Consider the following 13,545-nt stretch of genomic DNA (forward strand, 5'->3'; position numbering starts at 1 on the left):
CCTGGCCGGGGGTGGAGGTATATAGGGACTGGACGTCCATGGAGAAAATAAGGCGGTGGGGGCGAGGGAACTTAAAATCATTGAAAAAATTCAAAGCGTGAGAAGTGTCACGAACATAGGTGGGAAGGGATTGAACAAGGGGGGGGGGGGATAAGACGGTATCAAGGTATGCAGAAACGTGTTCGGTGGGGCAGGAGCAATCTGAGACAATGGGTCTACCTGGACAGGCAGGTTCAAGGTATCAAGGTATACAGAAATGAGTTCGGTGGGGCAGGAGCAATCTGAGACGGTGGGTCCACCTGGACAGGCAGGTTCAAGGTATCAAGGTATGTAGAAATGAGTTCTGTGGGGCAGGAGCAATCTGAGACAATGGGTCTACCTGGACAGGCAGGTTCAAGGTACCAAGGTATGCAGAAATGAGTTCTGTGGGGCAGGAGCAATCTGAGACAATGGGTCTACCTGGACAGGCAGGTTCAAGGTATCAAGGTATGCAGAAATGAGTTATGTGGGTCAGGAGCAATCTGAGACAATGGGTCTACCTGGACAGGCAGGTTCAAGGTATCAAGGTATGCAGAAATGAGTTCGGTGGGGCAGGAGCAATCTGAGACAATGGGTCCACCTGGACAGGCAGTTTCAAGGTATCAAGGTATGCAGAAATGAGTTCTGTGGAGCAGGAGCAATCTGAGACGGTGGGTCCACCTGGACAGGCAGGTTCAAGGTATGCAGAAATGAGTTCTGTGGGGCAGGAGCAATCTGAGACGGTGGGTCTACCTGGACAGGCAGGTTCAAGGTATCAAGGTATGCAGAAATGAGTTCTGTGGGGCAGGAGCAATCTGAGACAATGGGTCCACCTGGACAGGCAGGTTCAAGGTATCAAGGTATGCAGAAATGAGTTATGTGGGTCAGGAGCAATCTGAGACAATGGGTCTACCTGGACAGGCAGGTTCAAGGTATCAAGGTATGCAGAAATGAGTTCGGTGGGGCAGGAGCAATCTGAGACAATGGGTCCACCTGGACAGGCAGTTTCAAGGTATCAAGGTATGCTGAAATGAGTTCTGTGGAGCAGGAGCAATCTGAGACAATGGGTCCACCTGGACAGGCAGGTTCAAGGTATGCAGAAATGAGTTCTGTGGGGCAGGAGCAATCTGAGACGGTGGGTCTACCTGGACAGGCAGGTTCAAGGTATCAAGGTATGCAGAAATGAGTTCTGTGGGGCAGGAGCAATCTGAGACGGTGGGTCTACCTGGACAGGCAGGTTCAAGGTATCAAGGTATGCAGAAATGAGTTCTGTGGGGCAGGAGCAATCTGAGACAATGGGTCCACCTGGACAGGCAGGTTCAAGGTATCAAGGTATGCAGAAATGATTTCTGTGGGGCAGGAGCAATCTGAGACAATGGGTCCACCTGGACAGGCCGGTTCCGAGGCCCCGCCCACTTACCTGGTGACGCGCTGGCGACATCGCGCATGCTCGGTGGGCAGGAGCAATCTGAGACAATGGGTCTACCTGGTCAGGCAGGTTCCGAGGCCCCGCCCACTTACCTGGTGACGCGCTGGCAACATCGCGCATGCTCAGTACGGGAAGGGCGGTGTTGTTTTTCGTTCTTTGTTGAAGCGGAACGGCGGTGGGATCGGGATCGGGAGGGGGTCCTCACCCTCGCCCCTTGGGGCGGGGAGCCGGGGACGGATCATTCTCTGTGGGGCGACACCAAGAATTTCCTTTCGGTGAGTATTGACGCAGGTCCGGAGCGGGGAGGTCTGATGTTAGGCCATTAACTTTCCCGAACTGGAGAACAAAAGGTGGGGGTGGGGGAGGGAGAGAGAAACACAAGGTGATCGGTGAAACCTGAAGGGGGAGGGGATGAACTTTCCCGAACTGGCGGCCTGGCCTCGCTTCCTTCACAGAATCTGCCGGGGTCGGTCCGGGTTGTGAGACCTTCACACCGAACCGTCTGAGATGAGCCGCCGCTCAGCCCCTGTTGTTCTGGTCCTGTTAGCAGGATGAAGTAAAACATGTTTCTATCTTGTTACTGACAGAGAAATGTACAATTTGTGTTCCGTGTGTTATCTGAATGTACTTGCCTGTGAAGCTGCCACAAGTCAGTGTTTCTCTGTCCCTGTACCTTCCCGTACTTGTGCACTTGGCAATAAATTCAACAGGACCTGAGAAATCTCAGTGAGATTTGATTAGTGATGATCATCTTGGCAGCTCGGTAGGTCGAATGTATGAGACAGGACACTGTTAAATGCAAAACCCTGAACAGTGTCGATGATCAGAGGGATCTTAGACTCCCTGAGAGAGACTGCACAGATTAATCGGGTGGGTAAGAAGGCAAATGGCGTGGTTGTCTTTATTAGTTGAAGCACTGAGTTCAAAAGTCGGGAAGTTGTGTTGCAGCTTTGTAAAACTAGTTAATCCACATCTGGAGTGTTTCATACAGTTCTGGTCACCCCCATTCTCAGAGGGATGTCGGGGCTTTGGAGAGGGCGCAGAAGAGGTTTACCAGGACCCTGCCTGGATTAGAGGGCATGAGCTATAACGAGAGGCTGGACAAACTTGTGTTGTTTTCTCCAGAGCGGCGTAGGCTGGGGTGAGACTGGATGGACGTTTATACGATTACGAGAGCGATAGAGTGGACAGACGGTATATTTTTCCCAGGGTTGAAATTTCTAAGATAAGAGGCCATCCATTTGAGGTGAGAGCAGGTAGGTTAATGGAGATACTGTGGCGACCCACTTCCTAGCGCAGTCGAACCGGCTCACAAATAGCCAGCGCGCAGGCACAAAGGCCAGGTCCGCAACAAAGGCGAAAAAGCCTGCGGGGGTTTGTGAGTAGGTGTCCCATGGAGCATCCGCGCCCAGGGAGGACGGGATGAGGGAGGCTTTAAAGCTGTGAAGTTCGAATAATTTTCCCGAGGCCCCCCCCCCCCCCCGGCTCTGTCGATGTGAAAATCGCATCGCGCATGCTCACAGTCTGCGGAATGCAGTGATTTTTGGCCGGCGGAGTCCAAGTGACCGTTTTGTGCTGACGTGGATTTGTTGGAGAAATCTAATATTGGCCAATGAGTCCCGTTAACTTCCCGAACTGTCGACTTCGCCTCGCTTCCTGGAACTTCTCAAAAACGTTTTCACTTCAGATAAGCCGCTTTTAATCCTGGTGATACGTATCTTCTCCCTAATCGGGGTGGGTGAGAAAGGAGAATGCCCCAGGTTGTGGGGATCTGTCATTTTACTGAGGGAGTGGGAAGTCCAGAAGGAGTTCATGTAGGGGAGACTAGGTTCTGTGATGAGCTGATCTGTGTCCGTAACTCCGGAGTTCCTTGCAGCCACGGGCAAAGCAGTCGCCGTACCAATGCGTGGAGTATCCGGATGGGAAACTTTTTATGATGCATTGATAAAATTTGCTGATGGGCAAAGCGTATATTCCAAAGTTCTTATGGTTTGTTCTAGCTTTGTTATTTTCAGATCTTTTATACAGTAGTATTGTGGTGAGCATTTGGTCCATAACGACAGACGAGGCAGCTCATTAAACTCAGTAACAGTTTTATCGTGATAAACACAAAATAGACCGGCCAGCACGACCCAACCAGTCTCATACAGACGGGAGGTGACCATCACACACCCTGGTTACAGTTAGTGTGACCCAGAAATACACAAGCAAGTAACTGTATAATCCAAGCTAAAAGGTAACAATAAATGAACTGGAACATCCCATCATAATCCCACAAAGGCATTTTAACACAAGAACAATAAACAGTGCTGCTCATTAGAAATGTAGGGGGTGGGCTGTTGACCAACCCCTCCTCCTGAGGACCATCAGTGATCGTCCTTGATCCCTTCTCCCAGCTGATTCCATCTGCTCATTCCCCGCCCATCTTGTTCAACCTCTGTCCAGCCTGTATCCCACCACCTCAATGATATATATCAACATCTTGTTCAACCTCTGTCCAGCCTGTATCCCACCACCTCAATGATATATATCAACATCTTGTTCAACCTCTGTCCAGTCTGTATCCCACCACCTCAATGATATATATCAACATCTTGTTCAACCTCTGTCTAGCCTGTATCCCACCACCTCAATGATATATATCAACATCTTGTTCAACCTCTGTCCAGCCTGTATCCCACCACCTCAATGATATATATCAACCATCTTGTTCAACCTCTGTCCAGTCTGTATCCCACCACCTCAATGATATATATCAACATCTTGTTCAACCTCTGTCCAGCCTGTATCCCACCACATCAATGATATATATCAACCATCTTGTTCAATGTCTGTCCAGTCTGTATCCCACCACCTCAATGATATATATCAAACATCTTGTTCAACCTCTGTCCAGCCTGTATCCCACCACCTCAATGATATATATCAACATCTTGTTCAACCTCTGTCCAGCCTGTATCCCACCACCTCAATGATATATATCAACCATCTTGTTCAACCTCTGTCCAGCCTGTATCCCACCACCTCAATGATATATATCAACCATCTTGTTCAACCTCTGTCCAGTCTGTATCCCACCACGTCAATGATATATATCAACCATCTTGTTCAACCTCTGTCCAGTCTGTATCCCACCACCTCAATGATATATATCAACCATCTTGTTCAATCTCTGTCCAGTCTGTATCCTATCATCTCAATGATGTATATCAACCATCTTGTTCAACCTCCCTCCAGTCTGTGCTGCCTGGGGTGATGGTAGTGGCAGATACATTGGGACTTTTAAGAGATATTTTGATCAGCACATGAATGTGAGGAAAATGGAAGGATATGGACATTGTTCTGGCAGATGGGATTAGTTTAGCTGGCCATTTCATTAATTGAATAGACTGAGCACTGTGCTGTACTGTTCTATGTTCTGTGTCTCTTGTTGAGAGGTTTTGGGGTAATGGAGGCAAAAGGAGTGAGTGGGAACAACAGGTCACTGGAGTCCAGTGTGGGAAATGTGAGATCACCCACTTCTGTAGGAGAAACTGAAATCCTGAGTGTGTTAAAATGGAGAGTTTAAGTGCAGTGGGTAGAGAGGGAGGTGAAAGGTACATTGTATTTATTGTAAGAGTTATTGGGTGTAAGAGTGAAATGACATTAACAATTACTTGCGTTTTGTTGAGATTGTACCTGGAATATGGTGTAAAATCCCGCTCACCATACTGACATGGGTTATATAGACCTGCTGTTGAAGAAAGGCTTAAGAAAATAAACCAGCAAACTATAGACCAGTGCTTCTGACATCAGTATTAGAAGCACGGCATATATAAGTATTTGAAAAGACAAGACTGACTTGGAACAGTCAGCATGACTTTGTTTACTCCTGACAACACACACAATTTTTTTTTTGATGAGGTTATGGGGTATGTTACCAGGAAAGTCGATAAAGGCAATGAAGTGTATGTTGTTCACATGGTCTTTTGCAAGCATTTAACAATCCTGCGTGGGAGGTTGGTCAAGAAAATTCATTTGCATCACGTTCAACGTAAGGAAGTAAATTGGAGTAGACAATGGCATTTTGGGAGAAGGTGGACGGTGATGGTAGATGATTGTCTCCATTAGAAGGTGGACTGTGATGGTAGATGATTGTCTCCATCAGAAGGTGGACTGTGATGGTAGATGATTGTCTCCATTAGAAGGTGGACTGTGATGGTAGATGATTGTCTCCATTAGAAGGTGGACTGTGATGGTAGATGATTGTCTCCATTAGAAGGTGGACTGTGATGGTAGATGATTGTCTCCATCAGAAGGTGGACTGTGATGGTAGATGATTGTCTCCATCAGAAGGTGGACTGTGATGGTAGATGATTGTCTCCATTAGAAGGTGGACTGTGATGGTAGATGATTGTCTCCATTAGAAGGTGGACTGTGATGGTAGATGATTGTCTCCATTAGAAGGTGGACTGTGATGGTAGATGATTGTCTCCATCAGAAGGTGGACTATGATGGTAGATGATTGTCTCCATTAGAAGGTGGACTGTGATGGTAGATGATTGTCTCCATTAGAAGGTGGACTGTGATGGTAGATGATTGTCTCCATTAGAAGGTGGACTGTGATGGTAGATGATTGTCTCCATCAGAAGGTGGACTGTGATGGTAGATGATTGTCTCCATTAGAAGGTGGACTGTGATGGTAGATGATTGTCTCCATTAGAAGGTGGACTGTGATGGTAGATGATTGTCTCCATCAGAAGGTGGACTATGATGGTAGATGATTGTCTCCATTAGAAGGTGGACTGTGATGGTAGATGATTGTCTCCATTAGAAGGTGGACTGTGATGGTAGATGATTGTCTCCATCAGAAGGTGGACTGTGATGGCAGATGATTGTCTCCATCAGAAGGTGGACTGTGATGGCAGATGATTGTCTCCATTAGAAGGTGGACTGTGATGGTAGATGATTGTCTCCATCAGAAGGTGGACTGTGATGGCAGATGATTGTCTCCATCAGAAGGTGGACTGTGATGGCAGATGATTGTCTCCATCAGAAGGTGGACTGTGATGGTAGATGATTGTCTCCATCAGAAGGTGGACTGTGATGGCAGATGATTGTCTCCATTAGAAGGTGGACTGTGATGGTAGATGATTGTCTCAGAAGGTGGACTGTGATGGTAGATGATTGTCTCCATTAGAAGGTGGACTGTGATGGTAGATGATTGTCTCCATTAGAAGGTGGACTGTGATGGTAGATGATTGTCTCCATTAGAAGGTGGACTGTGATGGGAGATGATTGTCTCCATTAGAAGGTGGACTATGATGGTAGATGATTGTCTCCATTAATCGTAGGGTCCGTTGCTGTTTGTCATCTATATCAATGATTGGGATGGTAATGTTTTTAACTTGATAAGCACATTTACATGTGACACCAAGATTAGGGGTGTAGTTGACAGAGAGGCAAATTATCTATCATAGGTTACAGGGCTCTGGAACAGCTGGAAATACTGAGCTGAAAATGGCAGATGGAATTTAATGCAGGCAAGTGTGAAGTGTTGTGCTATGGTAGGTCTTACACAGTAAACAGTAGAGCACTAACGTTGCGGTGGAACAAAAGGATCTGGGAATAGAGGTCCATAATTCATTGAAAGCAGTGCCACAGGCAGATAGGGTAGTTAATAAATGTTTTTGGCATAGTGACCTTCATCAATTAAATTATTGACTACAGGAGATGGCATGTTATTTTGAAGTTGTATATGACATCGGTGAGTCCAAATTTAGAGTATTGTGTGTAGTTTTGGTCACCTACCTACAGGATAGTTTTGGACTTTAATCCTTGAAATGCTACAACATTGAGAGGAGATTTGATAGAGCAGTGCAATATGAAGATGGGTATAGATAGGTAAATGCAAGCAGGTCTTTTCCACTGAAGTTGGGTGAAACGACAACCAGAGATCATGCATCATGGGTGAAAGATGAAAAGTTTTAGTGGGACATGAGTGGATAAGTCTTCAATCAGAGGGTCGAGAGAATGTGGAACGAGCTGCCAACAGAAGTGGTACATGCGAGCACGATTTCAGAACAGATGGGAAATCCGCCAGGACCCTGGTGAAGTCGTTGTCAGACAGCGTGATGGAGTCGAGGTGAGGGGCTGGCAACTGGGCTGCACCCAGGGAGAACGTCTGAAAGGTCTCGGCGTGGACCCGTCTCTGCCTCGGCAGGTCGACCAGTAGGCTGTGAGACCGCAAAAAATCCACACCCAGAAGCGGTTGGGCTACTGCGGCCAGTGTGAAGTCCCACGTGAACCGGCTGGAGCCGAACTGTAGCTGCACCATACGGGTGCCATAGGTCCTAACTGTGCTGCCGTTCACGGCCCTTGGGGGGGACCCGGTGCCCTACTGCGGGTGTCGTAACTCGTCGGAGGTAAGACGCTGATCTCGGCACCGTTGTTGACCAAAAAACGGCGTCCCGACCTCTTGTCCCACACATACAGGAGGCTATCCCGATGGCCAGCCGCCGTAGCCATCAGCGGCGGCTGGCCCTGGCGTTTCCCGGGAACTTGCAGGGCAGGCTACAGCGGCGGACTTCTGCGCCCCACCGCTGGTGGTAGAAGCACCATTTGTTGGGCTCCTCACCCCTGCCACTGGGTTTAGCGGGCTCTGTGGCCGGGCCTGGACTGGTTTGCTGCTGGAAGCGTGGCCGGGTGATCTGTGCGATGGACGCCCCACTCACCTTCTTGGCATTCCACAGCAAGTCCGCCCGGACTGTCACCTTCCGGGGGTCGCTGAAATCCGCGTCGGACAGCAGCAGGCGTATGTCCTCGGGCAGCTGCTCCAGGAATGCCTGCTCAAACATGAGGCAGGGTGTGTGTCCGCCGGTCAGAGACAACATCTCATTCATTAAAGCTGATGGAGGTCTGTCTCCCAAGCCATCCAGGTGCAGTAAGCGGGCAGCCTGCTCGCGCCGTGAGAGTCCGAAAGTCCTTATGAGTAGGGCTTTGAAGTCCGTGTATTTGCCATCCTCCGGGGGCGACTGTATGAACTCCTCAACCTGGGCGGCTGTCTCCTGGTCGAGGGAGCTCACCACGTAGTAGTAACGTGTGTCCTCTGAGGTTATCTGCCGAACGTGGAATTGGGCTTCAGCTTGCTGGAACCATAGGTGAGGTCGCAGCGTCCAGAAGCTTGGCAGTTTCAACGAAACCGCATGAACAGAGGAGGCATCGTCCATCTCCGGTCCAAATATCGTTTGGACCGTCGGGGTCACCAATTGTAGCGGTGTGCTACACGCAGCGCTGAAATAACGACACTGAGTCGGTAAACTGCAGTTAAATAAGAAGATTTTATTCGAACTTCACAGCCTCGCTTTAAAGCCTCCCTGATCCCGCCCTCCCCGGGCGCGGATGCTGTAGGGGGCACGTACTCACTGTCCCGCGCAGGCTTTTCCCTTTGTTGGTGAAGCAGACCTGGCGCCCTTTTGGGACTGGCCTTTGTGCCGGCGCGCTGGCTATTTGTGAGCCGGTTCGAGTGCGCTAGGAAGTGGGTCGCCACAGATGGGGGAATATGGCTACCGTGCAGGTGGGTGGGAACAGGTGGTTTAAATGGCTCAGACAATGCACCTGTACTGTGTTCTGTTTCGATATGACTCTCTAACCATGACTGCTTGATCACAGACAAAAGTTTGAGTAAAGATCCGAAATTAATATCAGACTTGAATAATTCACACCTTAATTCCCCAAGAATACTCAACAGCCTGGATGTGTTTAAACTGCCCACACGCTCCCTGTCATGGATATTTCGTAACCAGGGAAAGACAAAATGCTGGAGTAACTCAGCAGGTCCGGGCAGTATGTATGGAACTGAATACAACGGGAACGTTTCGGGCCGAGACCCTTCAGTGGAACTGGAAAGGAAGAGGCAATATCATTGATTGATTTGGAAGGTGCAGGTTGCTTTTGTGTGAGACTCGGAGCTCAGGGTTTGTGTTTAAACAGCTGCCTGCATATTCCTCAGAACAGGGAGCAGCCTTTCTACTGAAACCAATTCAAACTGGTTTGACATTTCACTCTCGATCACATAAACAAAGTCACTTCCGTGTTCTGTTTAACTATTTCTGCATATGCAAATGTGCTAAACTGTTAATAGTTTGCAAGGAACCTGTAACATGCCATAAACGACACTGCCGATGGGCTTGAACCAGCTACATTACCAGTTACAGTTGCTGTCCTGTTTGCTGTGAGTTTGCAGAATTTAATTTTTTTTACTTCAAACTCTCATTATCTGCAGTTGTTTTTAAACATTTTTTCACGACACTTTAAAAAAAAGATCCATGCCATTCCCAACTGTGACATTCCTCAATACAAAGACACGACACAGTGTATGAAAAGTGCAACTTTCCCAAAATTGCCAATAACCCTTAAAATATTGTTGATGTAAGGGTAAAGGTGAGGGGCAGAATGAGGTGGAGAGAGAGAGAGAGGTTGAGCAGGGAGAGGGGAAAAAGTCAGGGCGAGGATCTGTTACGTACCCCGTAACTGGGTGTCTAACCAGCAGAGAAAGAAGAATTTGTTGGAGTCTGGTGGTACTATACTAAAGGTGTTTATTAATAAAAATAAGCAAAACCATATCAATAATGCAAATATACATATAAAACCAGTTAGCAGTAATAACCTAAAAGTGTAGGAATAATAATAATAATCAATAATAAACAAGCTCTATTGATGTCTAGGGGTAAATAAATTGTCATAGAAAAGTATAAACTTCAGTTCAGTTCATGAGTGCTGATGTAGTTATAGTTGTTGTATTGTAATGGTAGATAGATAGATAGATAGATACTTTATTCATCCCCATGGGGAAATTCAACATTTTTTTCCAATGTCCCATACACTTGTTGTAGCAAAAACTCATTACATACAATACTTAACTCAGTAATAATATGATATGCATCTAAATCACTAACTCAAAAAGCATTAATAATAGCTTTAAAAAAAAGTTCTTAAGTCCTAGCAGTTGAATTGTAAAGCCTAATGGCATTGGGGAGTATTGACCTCTTCATCCTGTCTGAGGAGCATTGCATCGATAGTAACCTGTCGCTGAAACTGCTTCTCTGTCTCTGGATGGTGCTATGTAGAGGATGTTCAGGGTTTTCCATAATTGACCGTAGCCTACTCAGCGCCCTTCGCTCAGCTACCGATGTTAAACTCTCCAGTACTTTGCCCACGACAGAGCCCGCCTTCCTTACCAGCTTATTAAGACGTGAGGCGTCCTTCTTCTTAATGCTTCCTCCCCAACACGCCACCACAAAGAAGAGGGCGCTCTCAACAACTGACCTATAGAACATCTTCAGCATCTCACTGCAGACATTGAATGACGCCAACCTTCTAAGGAAGTACAGTCGACTCTGTGCCTTCCTGCACAAGGCATGTGTGTTGGCAGTCCAGTCTAGCTTCTCGTCTAACTGTACTCCCAGATACTTGTAGGTCTTAACCTGCTCCACACATTCTCCATTAATGATCACTGGCTCCATATGAGGCCTAGATCTCCTAAAGTCCACCGCCATCTCCTTGGTCTTGGTGATATTGAGATGCAGGTAGTTTGAGTTGCACCATATCACAAAGTCCTGTATCAGTTTCCTATACTCCTCCTCCTGTCCATTCCTGACACACCCCACTATGGCCGTGTCATCAGCGAACTTCTGCACATGGCAGGACTCCGAGTTATATTGGAAGTCTGATGTGTACAGGGTGAACAGGACCGGAGAGAGTACGGTTCCCTGTGGCGCTCCTGTGCTGCTGACCACCGTGTCAGACCTACAGTCTCCCAACCGCACATACTGAGGTCTATCTGTCAAGTAGTCCACTATCCAATCCACCATGTGAGAGTCTACTCCCATCTCCGTTAGTTTGTGCTTTAAGATCTTGGGCTGGATGGTGTTAAAGGCACTAGAGAAGTCAAGGAATGTAATCCTCACAGCACAACTGACCCCATCTAGGTGAGAGAGAGAGTGAGATGTAACAGCTACAGTCAGGCAAACCTTCTTTTGCTTTCTTAATCCGTCGTATCGGTGTGGTTATTCAGTTATGACCCCTCCGTCCTTCTGCTAGACTGTTCTTCTGTGGTGGACTCGTCACTCTGGCATGAGTGGACACACGCACAAGTCCCCACCAGCCCTGCGTTAACACTGATTGCCTTAATGACCGACCGCCTGGTTCGGTCTTCGAAGCCCCGACCTTTCTTGTGGGTTCCAACACTCAATCAGTGTCCACTGGCGTGTCTGGAGGGTGTCTCTCCAGACCTGTCTTTTATCCCTACTAACGGGGACTCAGCTATCCATCACTCCTGAATGACTGTGTCCATCAAATAAGGCCACTCCTTCAATCCACTGAGGAATGTTTATGAGCAAACTATTGTCCTTGCAGGAACAAGACATTGCTGAGTTCGAATTTGGAGTATTGACTGCAGTTTTGGTCATCTATCTATAGAAGATAAATAAATAAGGTTGAAAGAGTACTGGGAAAAGGTGCGGGTTGTTTTTCTGGAAGATTCCAAGCTCAGGGTCTGGTGGAAGCAGCTGTTTGGCCCTGCACATTCCACAGAACCATAGGCAGTTCTTCTCAAAGCAGAACTTTAGGCCATTCTGCTAAAACCATATCCAACTGGTTTGAAGTTTCCCTCTCATTTGGGTTTGAAAACATTCACATTATTAGTCTGCTTAACTATTTCTGCTGCAGGGAGGGTCAATGAATGTGAAAGCTGATATAAAGAACACTACCGATGATTTCGAAACCACAACGTTACCAATTACAGTTGATGCTCTGCTTGCTGTGAGTTTCTGGAATTTTATCATTTCTTCCTTCAGACTCACATTGTCTATATTTGTTTCTAAAACATTCTTTTCATGATTCCTTAAAAAATCAGTTTGTGACAGTCACCAGACCATGAGACACAGGAGCAGAATTCAGCCTATCAATTCAGCTCCAACATTCCATCATGGCTGATCCCCGATCCCGCTCAACCCTATACATCTACCTTCTTGCCATATCCTTTGATGTTCTGAATGATCAGGAGACAATCAACTTTTGCCTTAAATACACCCACGGATTGTCCTCCACTACAGTCTGTGACAGATTCACTACTCTCTGGCTAAAACAAATCCTTCTTTAATCTTTTCTAAACGGTCGCCCCTCAATTTTAAGGCTGCAACCCCCAGATTTGGATACCTTCACCACAGGACCCATCCTTTCCACATTCACCCCAGCCAGTCCTTTTAATAGTCAGTAGGTGTCAGTGAGATTCCCCAGCATTTTTCTAAATTCCAGTGAGTACAGACCCAAAGCTGCCACATGCTCCTCATATGTGAACCCCTTCATTGCTGGAATCATCCTCATGAACCTCCTGCGGTCACTCAACAACGACAACACATGCTTTCTGAGATATTGGGCCCAAAACTGTTGATGACACTTGAAATATGGCCTGGTTAATGTCTCATAAAGACTCAGAATTTTTTCCTTGCTTTTATATTCTATTCCCCTTAAAATAAATGACAACATTGCACTTGCCTTCTTTATCATAGACTCAACCTATAAATTAACCTTCCAGGAGTCAGACCCGAGTACACCTGATTCCCTCTGCACCTCTGATGTTTGAACATTCTCCCATGCAGATGACAGTCTACATTATTAGACGGGGATAGACAGGCGGTAGCTGGGCAGGAAAAAGAAGGAGAGATGGAGAGGGATGAAGGCATGAGAGAGCGGGGAAGGGTGTGGGGAAAGAGGAAGGAGAGTTGAGCATGGGATGCGTAGAGCGCGGGAGGGGGATGGAGAGAGCTCGGGGTAGGTGGGGAAGGACAGGGTGGGAGGAAAAGTGGACGGGGGGTGGGAGTAGAGCGCAGCGGGGAGGGGGCAAGTGGGAGGACAGCGCGGGAAGGAAAGCGAGTGTTTTGTAATGAGCGACAGACACTATATAACCGAATAACCTCGGGTGTAGCGGCTCAGACTGACATCTCTGTGTATGGTGAGCACACCGCTCACCCGGCACCTCACTGAACTCCGTCCGGTTTCAACATCACAGTAAGTGTTGTCTCCGATTCTTCAGAACCAGGGAGCATTTACAATGGGTT

The 13,545-nt window shown here is 47.4% G+C and overlaps 2 protein-coding genes across 2 annotated transcripts in view; both read left to right on the forward strand.

Annotated features, from left to right (window-relative positions):
• Positions 1-1,587: 1,587 nt before the first annotated feature.
• The window catches only part of LOC140721618 (NACHT, LRR and PYD domains-containing protein 3-like), a 56,819-nt gene continuing 44,861 nt past the window's right edge, over positions 1,588-13,545 (forward strand). The window contains exons 1-2 of the mRNA XM_073036430.1: positions 1,588-1,722; positions 12,155-12,247. The gene's annotated coding sequence lies outside the window, so the exon portion shown is untranslated. The remainder of the gene's footprint in view (positions 1,723-12,154; positions 12,248-13,545) is intronic.
• LOC140721622 (NACHT, LRR and PYD domains-containing protein 3-like) overlaps positions 2,595-13,545 on the forward strand; it is a 1,017,925-nt gene continuing 1,006,974 nt past the window's right edge. The window contains exon 1 of the mRNA XM_073036433.1: positions 2,595-2,693. The gene's annotated coding sequence lies outside the window, so the exon portion shown is untranslated. The remainder of the gene's footprint in view (positions 2,694-13,545) is intronic.

The sequence above is a fragment of the Hemitrygon akajei genome, unplaced genomic scaffold (genome assembly GCF_048418815.1).
Source record: "Hemitrygon akajei unplaced genomic scaffold, sHemAka1.3 Scf000058, whole genome shotgun sequence".
Taxonomy (NCBI): domain Eukaryota; kingdom Metazoa; phylum Chordata; class Chondrichthyes; order Myliobatiformes; family Dasyatidae; genus Hemitrygon; species Hemitrygon akajei.